We start from the raw sequence: 13,484 nt of genomic DNA, 5'->3' as shown, positions 1-13,484 counted from the left end.
TCACAATACTTCCGCGAAAAGAATGGTAATAAATAATTATGTTCTGGACATTCGTAAACATTACCGTAGTAATGTGCGGTTACTGTGTCCACCGTAATTCTGATTACGTGTCGGTAACAACGGTTTTTTTTTTAAATAACAGGGGCCAAACGGGCAGAAGGCTCACCTGATATAAAGTGTCCATGAACACTTATATTGTCTGGAGACTCGCAATTGCCTTGCCGGAAATTACGAAAATTTGTTAACCGTATTTTTTAAATGTTATCCATCAACACATCTTTCCTTTTGCAGTATTATTTATGTGCACCTAGGCGAGCCAATGTGTCCCTAATCATTTTTCTAGTCTAATTTTTATACTCCGAGAGGACGATGGGGATAATATTGCAGTTTCCATATACAACAAAGCATATATATTAATTTTTCGAGCGTTTGGTTATAAAAAGGATACTACAACGTCCTTTCATGTCGTATTGTCATAAAGATGCTTATGAAAACGCCTATTGTTATTTTACAGTGATTTCTCATAATAAAAGGAAAACTATACTCTTTGTTATAAAAGGGTGAGGCCTGGCTTGTGTATGGATGTTAAATTCTATAGTGTTTGTTGTCGGAATTGGGAAATATTAAGTTTTTGACAATTATCAAATGTCTGCGGGGAATTGTTTCAAAGTTTTGGTATATCTGTATATGAAAGCCATGAAAGTACATTCTGCATTCTGTCTAAATAATAATAATAGAGCCACTATTATTCCATACTGTTAAAATTACCCCTAGGAACCCTTTTGTATCTGTTCTTAGATACCTCCATCATTTTCTCTCCACATACGGTATAAACATAGTGTAATTGGGTGAGGAATTATTTTGGAATATTGTCATTAAAATTTGAAACTGTAAAAACTATTATAGAGACACAGGCTATAAAATTTAGTAATTTTTTTTTGTAACTAACACAATTATTTTATTAAACTGTCAGTTAAGTTGCGGTTTTTGTATGCATATGTTCAGATATATATTAAATGAAACACTTTGTTTGAAGGCACAAACCACTGGCTTCAATTGTTTAAAACTAAGATAACATTAGGGGTTGCGCTCGTGTATCAAAAAATTTACTTGACTTATTGAAGAATTCGTAAATAATGACACTTATGTTATTGGACATTATCAGAAATAAGAATGTTAAATTACAATTTATGAGTGCGGTAAATACTAAAGGGCTCATTTTGGCTTCAAGTGTGCAATGATTGGTTGCTCTTTGTTTACGCTTCTAATTTTCAATATATATATTTAACATAACTTATGTTAACTAACTCGAGTCAGGAATTTATTAAAATCAAAAGTGTATACACAAGATGTGTAAAACAACAATGTTGAAGGCTCCGAACGTCTCGAATAAGGTATTTTAATTTAAACACAATCTAAAACTGCGATGAATAAATTATTAAAGATTTAATTTGCTTCCAAATCTATTATTCTCTTACAAACACATACAACATCTATTTAGTATATGTACGTTTTCATTACAAGAGTGCATTCAGATTGAGAGGGTGTTACTTTTGAGGTGCAGAGCTTTAATAGCGGGGTTACAAGAGGACACTCGATAACGTCAGCATTTCAATGTTAATTACGCCGTGCAAATTGATTTTAAAATTATTCGGAATACTTGTTTCGGTTTTCGAATGATGTTTTTTTAAAACATACAGGAGAGTTACTGAATTCTGACAGACAGATATAAAATAAATATAACTGTTTTAGTTTTCATTTTCATGGGTTGAAAGGTAATTTTGGGCCAACCTTGGGATGTGATTGTTTGGCTCCATAAATTTAAAATAGATGTTATATGTGTCTAGGGTAAAAATTGTTTTTTTGCTCTCTGCTACGTTTTCGTTTCGTTTATTGTACAGATTGTATTTTTTCTTTAACTGTGTAGTTTTTCAAAATTATTGTGGCGTGGCCCTTCCGGCTTAGGTCCTTTCAAGATTAAACCCTTTAGTGTTTCTTGGTGTTATCCGCACTCTTAGATTTTTTAGTGTTTAAGCAATAGGGATACATATTTTAGTACTGTATGGAAAAATCGTTCTTTAGAACGTTAGATTGATTGTTCAAAAATAACAGCGATGTTTTCATTAATGTAGAAACAAATGCATGGGGCAATAGCCGAGGTTCTGAAGAACACGATTTGGGTTTAAAATTCAAATAGTCACATTCTCGGCTTCAGCATCATCAAACTCCAATTAGAAATCTTTGGACAGCTCTTAAAACAAGATTTAAGGGTGAGTGATGTTTTTGAATGCCTAAGACTTTGTGGTTAACACTGCTCGTTTATCTCAGTGTCAAAATTTCCGAACCGATTCTACTTGACTACGTGCGTTCTCTATGAGACCTTTACGAATTTAAAGGACCCTTAGAGAACGCACTGGCGGGTCTTCTAGCAGTTCTATGGGCGGGCGGTATCACTGAAAATTAGGTAAGCCTTCTACACGTTGCCCGATGATTTGGACTTCACACAAGACACCTAGTGCCAAAGAAATTGCAATACAAACGGGGAAGACGTGTGTTAATGGTTGAGCTAGTTTAATAAAATACGTTCAACTAATTTTTGGTAGTTTTCCGGCAACCCACTTGTGAGCATCCTGACACTTAACATCAGGTGAGCCGGCGAGCCCCTGTTTAGTGAAAAAGAAACTTTTGACAGCCTTAAATTTGATTTACCCTTATATATTTTTAAAAGTAAAAAGCAATATGTAATTCATCGGCAGGTTCAAAGTGTTTGTTCTAACTCGAGTTGCGTGAAAACTAAAAGTTCCGTTGTGGTTTTCACCTTTGTGTAGCGTTGCCTACATAAAAGTTTTGACGAGATACGTGGGATAAAAAGTTATTAAGCTTCCCCCTTAGTGAAAGGGAGAGCTGGCCTGTTGGTGACGTGAGTTTCAAGCACTTGGCTAAACAAAAAGTGATGTGTACACTTTTATTAGTGCTTTTATTCATGTATAGCATGGCTATTGTCTAATACGTAATGGAGTCTTTAGTCTGGGTACAATATTTGCTGAGTTTTAAAGATACACTATCATTCAATGCATAGTACGGTGCTTTTAAGGGCTTAGACACAACTGGCAGATTTCTGCTGTAACACAGTGATATGCGTCACTTAATGCAACACGAGCGTAGCGGAGGCGAGACGATGAGCCCCAACTCGCCTATGAACACAGAATAGGCATTTAAAAAAATACTATGGTGATACAAGCTTTTTAAGTCTGGGCCTCAGATATCTGTATCTGTTTAATGATCATTTGTTAATCGAATAGGCGAGTAGGTGATCAGCCTTCTGTGCCTGACGCACGCTGTCGACCTTTTGGGTCTAAGGCAAGTCGGTTTCCTCACGATGTTTTTCTTCACCGTTCGCGCTAATGTTAAATGCGCACTTAGAAAGACAATCCATTGGTGCACAGCTGGGGATCGAACCTACAACCTGAGGGAGGAGAGTCGCATGCTGTAGCCACTAGGCCAACACTGCTCTATAGATTAGGAATACTATAATATATTTTGGCACGAAATATATGTATAAAAAAGGTCCCACAATAATTGTTGATATTGAGAAATATGTACAGGTATATATATAAAGACAAAAAAAGGGACTTTGGACTTTATATCCGCTATCTTGGATAGAGAAAGCGATTACTTTGACTGTTGCATATTAAAATAAAAAACTTATTTTTATTTATTTAGTTATAAATAAACCTAAACATCGCATTAAATATGTGTTTAACAAAGTATTTTCTTTAAACGGTAATAAACTTAAGAACATTTCTCGTTAGAAAGAATTATCGCTATTACTCTCATTTAAACAAGCTTTGGGATCTCAGAATATGATGAGTATTGTTCGAGAAGCTTGAGGAGGTTAAGTTTTCTTATACAAACAAGCTGTGCAAGTGTATTATGCTGGTAAAAGTTAATAAGTAACTATTTTGTTGTTTGTTCCCTTTCTTCGCGACCGAATGCCTCGCTACTTTTATGAAAAAACTTTTTGTTGCACTCTTGCCTTCGCCCATCGAAATTCAGGGCAACATAAACTTTATTAATATCGCTATGTTAAAATGGATTACACGAAGAAATGAATCTTAATACTAATCAAGCAATTTAATGTGTAATAAGTGAAATAAAGCGAAATAAAATTTGTTGTGAAAGTTTAGTTTTTGAATTATTTTTGTTAAGTTATTAAATATTCATAATTGTTACCTTTTTTCACTTATAAGAAAATTATTTATTTATTAATGGTCACCGCATCATGCATAATGCTATATATATGTCGCAGTAAAGTAGTTAAATCAGAGAGTTAATTGAATTTATAGACAGTTAATTAAATGTTGATATTCAATCAAGTCGCTAGTATTTTGATTTTAATGAAGCAGCGTCGAAAACGTTTAACTATCTGTCTGACCGAAAGCCAGCGTGTTGATTAACAATGTAAAACAAGACTCCGCCATGATTATTTCATTTGTTATTGTTATTTTCGTCTGATCGTGAAGAACTGAGAGCTTGGATATTCCGTGTTTTGCTTTATTGTAAATGGTTAGGTTAGTCTCGTTACCTAGGAACGTTTAGGAAACTCGTTAAACGTTTCGTTCACTCACTTGTCTGACGGAACTTTAGCGACTAGATTGAATATCGATTTTTAATTATCAGTCTAGAGATTCAATTAACTCTCAGATTTAACTACTTTACTGCGACATATATATTAGCTATCTTTATATATGACAATTATGGGAAACTTAAATGTTACAGAGAATAAAAATCCAATTTTAGATTTTACGTGTAATTCCTTGCTTATTGTTAAGCAAAAAACTGCAATTAAAATAGCGGATTACATTTCAGATAGGCGGCTAACAATGCTTTTTTTTAATGATCAGCTCGCTACCGAATGTCCAAGCTCTATAAGTGGTGTTTATTGTTACATTCGCAAAGAATTCGAATTTGAATGAAATCTTTTCTCAATGTTTTTTTAATAAAGCGTACACAAGGAAATAAGTGATGCAGTAGAATGAAGGAAATGTAGGTAACCGTGGTTTAGTGCAAGTCAAATTTAAAATATTTCAGATTTACTGAAAGTATTTCGCTGGAAAGTTTGTTATTTATAGGCGCGCGGGCCCCGACCAGTATTGCCCGCATTTTTTAATATTCCCCTCGGGAACTTTTTGGGAGTTGAGCGTTATCGGTTTATGTCAGTTTAAACGTGAGATAAATTTGAGATAATAAGGCTTAATGAGCAGTGTTAGTTTACTGGCTGAGCGGAGTCTGTGCACCAATTTTCATTCTAAGATGAAATATGATGATATTCTAGATACATGCTTTATTTCTAAGACAAGTCATACATAGAGGCTCATCACTAACTTCCCAATAACATTATCACTCTAATAAAGGCTGCAGTCATCTGCCCCAGATGAGCAGGTATCACATAGGACAACCCAGTGGCTCTAGGTTCAATGAAAGGATAGCAACTTATTTAGGTATTAAAATATGACCAGTCATGCAGATATGTTTCGCCAAGGGATTTGTGATTTCACGTAGGTTATAACGCTATACTTAACTTATGCAATGTGGTTTTATTCATTAAACATATTGCATCCACTATGAAATAACTGTTTGAATTGGAAAATAGAGGAATTTTAAAAATATATTTCAATACGTAAATCTGACTATTAGAAATATATTTTATTATAACGTACACTTTTTTTGTTAAACAATTTATACGCGTAAACAAAACACACATACACAAGAGTTTTTTTAATACAATGGTGAGAGGCTTTAAAAGTGTATTTATTGGTATAAACAAAACCCCATTGAACTTTGTATTTGGTTATCCAAACAATACACACAAACACCTAAAGTATTTTTTTGTACGACTTGGCCTATTGCCCTCGTAACCAAAGGGGATATTTGCGTTATCTCTTTGAACAGAAATGTTGAACGTCTTCCTAATGCGAAAATATATTTGAATGTAATACTTGACAGTGGAAAATGGAGCAAATTGAATTTGAATTTCATGTGAATTTCGAGAGCAATTTATGTTGGTTTGACGGTGTTGGCGTTTGAACAATTGAAGCCTTAAATATAACATAGGTAGCCATGTTGCCTAGTGGCTTAAGCGTGCGACTGTCATCGTACGTTCGAATTCCGCCCGTGCACCAATGGTCTTTATGTGCGAAGTTAATATTCGCTCGGTGAAGGAAACCATTGTGGGGTAGTCGCCTTGCCTTAGACCCAAAAAGTCGAAGGTGTGTCCTAGCCACAGAATGCCTATTGAAACATATTCAGAAATCTAAAAGTTCTAACGCCACTGATTTATATTTATGACCACACTTCCGGGGTACTTTTTGCAAACATCAAAAACTGTGAACTACTTTTGTCGTATCGCATAATTTTAGACTTTAAATTTATTATTCAATCTGAAAATTATGAGAACGAATCATTAAGGATTTCGTATATTTTCAACATGTCGCGAAAAATCCTTCATCCTCAACCGATCTGGGCCAAACAACAAGACCCACATACACAACTAACGTTTCGGTATGTACGTTTTATATGCTTTAGTAGTTGTTTTGAAAAGGGTCCGTATAGATTGAAAACAATCCACAAGAATGCTATTCAATATTATTTATAAGTCTCAGGATGATTTGAATAGAGCCTCCGCCAGCTTTGTCAACATGAAAGCTTCTCATAAATGAACTGACTTCTATGAAAGGTGACTAAAAGCCGTCTGTTGTTATAGAAACTTTATACTTTGGAAGCGAATTCAACTTATTCCTTACTTTGTGTGTTAGTTCTTAGTACATAAGTTTTTTATACAGTGAACTACTTAGTGCTTTTGTGAAGAAATAGTTTGGATATGTATGACCTTTAATGTTGATACGGTTTTAGTTGTTACAATTTATCACCACCACATATGATAACCACCTGGAAACTTTAGGAGTCTCACAGAAACTTCCCGTGAAGCTTTATATATTTATGATATAGATGAATGTAATAAAATAGAATGAAGAACTCGAAAAATGTTCAATGCAATATGCTCCAAAATGCGTCCTTTTTAACTTACTTGACTTAACGTCTTATTACCTCTAGGTGGGACACAGAGCATCCACAGTGAGTCTCCACCGGCGTTCGGCCTTGAGCCTCGTATTTCACCTCGCTCTAAATCTTTCCCGTTCTCATTGCCTCATCAACGGCTGTAGGACGTCCCAGGTTGCTTGAGTCGGTTTCCGCTTTTCTTGCGGATTCCAATTAAGCGTCTTCTTGAGGATACAGTTGGAATCTCTTCGGGGTGTATGGCCCTTCCATTTTCACTTGCGTCGCTTGATGAGCTGGCGAATCGGGATTTATTACATATGAATATTATCTTTGCTTCATAATATATATTTAATTTCAAAAAACTTTGGACAATGAACGATATTGTATGTGTCACAATCCATACTTGCTTATACACATTTAACGTTCGATACGAAGATTTAGGTGGATAGCCATTATGTAGATGATAATATCCAATGACGATATTCATGTATACACATAAATTTAAGAATTTTTATTTCAATACTCAACATAAAGAGAAGACAGCACGTGATTATGGAAATAAACGGAGCGAAAATTATTTTTAACTTCACACGAAGTCGGGAACGTTACGCGCATCAGAATTCATTACTATTATGAGATTTATACTTTTAATACAAACCAAAAGAAACAATTTAATATATATATATATATATATATATATATATATATATATATATATATATATTAATTATTATAAATACTAAAGAGATGTAATTCTGGTAAAAAGAACATACTCCATCATTAAAGGCCAGCAACGTACCCACTAATATGAGTGACCTTGGCCTGCGATGACTGCCGTATCCGTATATATATATATATATTATTATAAATGCTAAAGAGATCTAACTCTGGTAAAAAGAACATACTCCATCCTTAAAGGCCGGCAACGTACCCACTAAAATGAGTGACCTTGGCCTGCGATGACTGCCGTATCCGTCGTCCCGTAGGCTGGTTTGGCCATTAACACCCGTCAGAAGTTCACGGGTCTTTGTTCAATAAAGACTTAATATATCTAAACTATAAGTTATACTATATGAAATAAATATTTTACATATGTATACCGCACATACTATGTCCGTCATAAAAGGCTTCAAATAAAAAAGGTGTTTGAACAAATAATGTCTCATTATCGCTAAACACGCAATATCGATATAGTGATGAACAGCGTGCGTGACGGATTGGTTGCCGTGGACAGGATCGCATGATCTCATGCAATCGGTTCTCCGTACCACGAAAGTAAAAGTTTATTGATATGCTCCCGTCATCTGTATTGTAAAATGGATTTTGATTCACGAGTTACCATAAGAACATATCGCTTATAGAAATATACAACGAATAATAAATTATTTATTAATGACAGATGTATGGTTGTGACAAAATTCATATATCGCTAGTTCCCACAATAGGGAGAGAGCCTGTGTGTTGCGGGTAACAAGATAGCAATTATTCCGTGGTACAAGGTACACGTTTAAAACATTTTTGTAACGTGTAAATCAACATACAAGTCGTATAAGACATGAAGTATGCGTGAATGTATGAGTATGTGAATAAGTGTGTGTGTTCCATATTTAAGAGGATAGTAGAGCTGTTATATGCATGCGCTGTGTCTGTGTTACTTTTTGAAACCTCAGTCATACCAAAAAAACGTATTAAGGCCTCTGTTGATTCAAAATCTAATTCGGTTAGCGTGTGGGTAGTTTGAAAATTTATATTATCTCTGTTTTGTTTTGATAAAAATATCACGTTAGATATACGGTTTTATTATGTATTTTATGTAGTAAGCGTTTGTCACATAGATGTGCGTGTACCTAACCATTAATAAAAAGGAATCAATCCCTAGCAAGACAAAGGATCCAGCATCAATATTTATTGGTGTGCTTAGCATTAATCAGTTTGGATTCTGCGCCATATCAGAGCTTCGGATATCGCCGTTCAAGGTTGAAGGACTCCTACTATTTCTTCTTGTTAATGTTTTCTTAGTTTCACCTAATAATTTAATTCAAATACCTCTTTACCGTCAATTTATTGAAACCTTCTCGTAAAATATTTTAATAGATAAGTTAAATAACAAGTAATTTTAACCTTCCATTTTCACGAAAGTCCAATCAATTCGTTATAAATCGTTAAACAAACCGTAAACTTTACCCTTGCGAAAGGATATTTTATAAATTTACATTTTACAGACTCCGTAGCGAAAGATTTTTTAACATAGCTTCCGCGTAGCGCCCGCCCAAACCTGCGCTACGATTTTCCCGCGCTGAGCTGTGCGTAGCGGTTTTCAGTAAGCACCGTGAGTCAACAGTGGCCGGTCGTGTCGTGCCTATCCCTCCTACGCCCCGCGTTCGAAATGTGTGACAATAATTGTTGCTTCCTCTTTTAATATCTGTATTTATAAACTTTATTGTATTGTCTATTGTATCTACTGAAGTTTGTTGTACGTAACTCGGAAGTTTTTAATTAATGTTTGCTGTAACTTAACGAACAAGAAAACGAGAATAGTAAATAAAATTGGGTAAGATTTTAAAGCTTTTTACGAAATTAGTTTTTCTTTTATTTACTTTTAACTTTATCAGAACATCAGAATAATGATTTCTTTGAACATTTTGCTTTATATTTTTGCTATATAAATATTAAGGGTAGCGTATCAAGCATGTTAAAGAATACATAGTCAGAATTGACCTCAATATGTATTTATTATAACATCGTCCTACATTTATAACGAAAGAAAACATTGTACGGTAGTGGGGTTGGATTGAAATGATTTCAGGACAATGGGTACAACGTCCATTTCAGTTGCTATTGTGGTTTAGCTGCATTTTCCTCTAAAGCCTTACTTCACACCGATTGCTAAGATGTTTAATGGTTTCAGCAGGCTGCATTTAAAAGTGTACTTTTTTGTGCCGCCTTAAGAGCTCTGATGATGCATGATGTCTTTGTTTCTGCTTCTATCGTTTTAATTTTGACAGTCTCCAAATTATTTCCAAATAATGGAGTAAAATTATTGTTTGAAATTTTACTATGTACGACTCCAGTTTGGTGTGGTTATTATGGTTTTAAAATATATAATACAAAAACTATACAGTTTATGCTTTTTATGATTTTATTAGTTTTCGTACTTATTTATTATTATTTCGCTGCTTGCAGTACAGTTAAAATATTTAAATAAAATTATTAAGTAACCGGTGGTCTTATCGCTTTCGAGCGAACTCTTTCAGGCTGTGTTAGAATAAAACTTAATTAGATAAGGTGAGCACATGAAGGGAAAACCTATTCCATATACTTAGACAAAACGAATGAAACAAAGTCAAGCAATTAAACATATTTTAAAAGCGAAACTAAGAATAACTGTATTTTATAAATGATTCTATGCGAATAAGATTGGTATGAGTCGTTTTGTTAATAGAAGTTGGTTATTAAATTTATGCCAATTAAACCAGTTATTTACGCGAGTATCATACAATTAATTATACATATCGGCTTTCACTCCAATGACAATGAACGCCGTCAGTCACCCGTGACCATGTTGTAAAACACGCGAAATGGGAATGATTTTATTGTTAAACGTGATTCAATAACCATTTGTAAAATCAATAAGAGTAAATTCAACGTGTTAAAAAGAAGTAAATCAGTAGAGTTTTAAGATTTCAAAATATGTTCCATAAACATTTGTCAATCGAATAGGCATTTTGGTGATCCCCTGTGCCTTAGACACAGACACAGACAAGGTTTCTTGAATCTAAACGCAAACCGGATTTACCTCGATGTTTGCCTTCGCAGTTAGAGCGAATGTTAAATGCACAGACAGAAAGAAACTTCATTGGTGCACTGCCGGGGATCGTACCTACGAACACAGTGATGAGAATCGTACGCTGAAGTCAACTCTTCAATGTATACATTTAATAAAATTCGTACAAATTTAATTCTGCTCTGAATACGCAAAGACGAAAATTGTTTTTAATTAGTATAATTGTCTTTTATATAACCTTACAATTCTGTTATTATGCTGTCTTGATATAGTAAGTAAACAGACAGAAATAAACCATACCTTAGTTATACTGTAATTAGTATTAGTTTGTTCCTGAGTGCTAAAATGTTTAACTTAAGGTGACATACCTTTGTGAAAAGGTTTTTATAGGGAACATAATTTTTTTTTAATCCTTTTACTTCGCAAATGAAGCACCGAGCACTTACCAAATCCGATAAAGCTATATTATATAAAGCACTGTGTTACACTATTCAGTTTTTTCTCTTCGACTTTTAGTGCCTCTTCATACGTTGGCCGTCGATCTCGTGAAGCGTGTCTTGTCTAGCACCAGATGGAGCAACTTCTTCGCAGTCACAATATCCGTCCACTCCCTAGCGTTGCAAAGTCATGATTTCTTTCTTCTATAAATACGCCGTTTACCCTGGATTTTACTCATCATTATTATTTGAAGGAGTTGTTAGCTTGTTTAATGTTCTGCCTATACGAAGCATGCGATGATAGCCACAAATGCTTGTAAGCTCCGGCGGGTATTTTCTTTAATTGTCCAAGCTTCACAGCCGTACATAACAATTGGCCATGTGTAACAAAGGAGAACTCGGACCAGGAGTCAAATGGTCAAGTGACGACAGCACAAAACTTTCTTCATTTTGTTGAAAGATCCTCGGGCAGTTTGAATTCGAGAATTCGGTTTTTGCCGTATCGTAAATGACGATTGGCCGAAAATGTAGCCTCGAAGCAGTAAAACCGCAAGTGGGAAGGGGATTACCTTAGCGTAATCAAATTTAAAGGCTTGTTCGTGCGGGCGAGTCGTTTTGCATAACAAAATAAAAATATTATTTTACCATAACAAACGGTGTATGCAATGTAATTGCGTCGTGAAAATTCAGCGCCGAATATTAACTGGATTAGTACCGTTGATTTGAGGTATGGTAATTTATGGATAACATATCTTTAGTATGTAGTAGGTTTTGCGACTGCGTTCGTACTTAATAAGAGATATTGTATAGTTAGGCGCTGGTAAAAACAAAACTCGGTGGAAACGTTAGACGTGTAATTTTTTTTATGTAATACTATACAAACAGGCGGGAGGCTCACCTGGTGTTAAGTGATACCGCCGCCCATGGACACTTACATTGCCAGAAGGCTTGCAAGTGCGTTGCGCGTATTATGTCTTTGAGATATCATATCTTGGTTTAATAATTATTCTAATAATACAATACAAATAATTTCAATGTCGCTTACGTTGATTTAATATTAATTTTTTAAACGTCCTATCTGTTGCAATTAATTCTATTAAAATGTTTTTAAATATTGTATTGTGCTATCATAACGGGCTCTAGGTGAAGGATTTTCTAAAATGTTAACAAAGTCGATCATTATATTTAAAGAGGAAAACGGACTGGAGGCTCTCCTGATGTTAAGCCATGGACACTTTCAATGCCAGAGCCTTGATAGATTCTTCTTGTGTATGATAAAATGACAAATGTACGAGTTCCATATTAATTAAAAATGAAAAATATACTATAGATGTCGATAAAAGCCATTGGATTTTCCCTCGCCTGCGACGCGGTCGCTCACTCCTCCTTCTCACGCAACAATACACATAATTTAGATGCCGTCTGACATTTTTCATGTCATGTCGCTAAGTCTAATTAATTGTCTATAAAACACGTGAATTAGATTTCAAAACTTCTAGCTGGATAGAATTTAGTTCGTATATGACAACAAAGGTACCCAGAAATTATTTAGACACGGTGCACACTAAACAATAATCAAAAAGAAACATGTCAAAAAATTACATTACAAGGTACATTTTATGTGTGTATTATGGTAATAAGTATCTTGTCCCCCTTCGTGTTATAAAGAACATATGTTACTAGCACTTATACTCTTGGCATAATCTAGCAGACATATAAAATATATTTTTTAAATGTAATAGGAGGCAAACGGACAGGAGGCTCACCTGATGTTGTCAAGTGATACAGCAACCCTTGGACACTCACATCAAGCTTTATCTGCCTGATAAGAGTATCATTACAAATTACCTAAACGCATCCATAGCTACGTAATAATCATCGCTACTTGGCGTCTTAATTTGAGTCGAAGTCGAAGGCAATTTGAATAAAAAAACTAAGGCTATTAGGGGCCAAGTGGAGCGATATGCTTATGGCATTTAAGATGAGAAATGGGCGGCATTGCAGCTACGACAGCAATGTCCTCGTGCCACTAAGATCGCGGTCGCATTATGCTTATGCACTGAAATACTGAATATTCATTGTTGCGAGGAACAGCATAAGCTAGAGCTCTTTAATCAACCTCTCCTACCTCCGTCACTAATGGCAAGTAACATTCAAAACATTCATTGCATACTCTCTCTACTACATGTAATCTAGGTCGAGTT

At 34.8% G+C, this 13,484-nt stretch overlaps 1 protein-coding gene across 4 annotated transcripts in view; it reads left to right on the top strand.

Annotated features, from left to right (window-relative positions):
* Positions 1–13,484, top strand: part of LOC123708201 (bifunctional heparan sulfate N-deacetylase/N-sulfotransferase) — a 136,194-nt gene that overhangs the window by 37,623 nt on the left and 85,087 nt on the right. Inside the window, exon 1 of one of the 4 annotated variants that reach the window (XM_045658777.1) lies at positions 9,409–9,610. The exons of the other annotated variants lie outside the window; for them this stretch is intronic. The gene's annotated coding sequence lies outside the window, so the exon portion shown is untranslated. Of the gene's footprint in view, positions 1–9,408; positions 9,611–13,484 lie in introns of those variants that run through there. 4 annotated transcript variants of the gene reach the window in all.

The sequence above is a fragment of the Pieris brassicae genome, chromosome 4, assembly GCF_905147105.1.
Source record: "Pieris brassicae chromosome 4, ilPieBrab1.1, whole genome shotgun sequence".
Classification (NCBI taxonomy): domain Eukaryota; kingdom Metazoa; phylum Arthropoda; class Insecta; order Lepidoptera; family Pieridae; genus Pieris; species Pieris brassicae.
The sequence above is the reverse complement of the archived record's forward strand: the minus strand, read 5'-3'. Positions and strand labels throughout refer to the sequence as shown.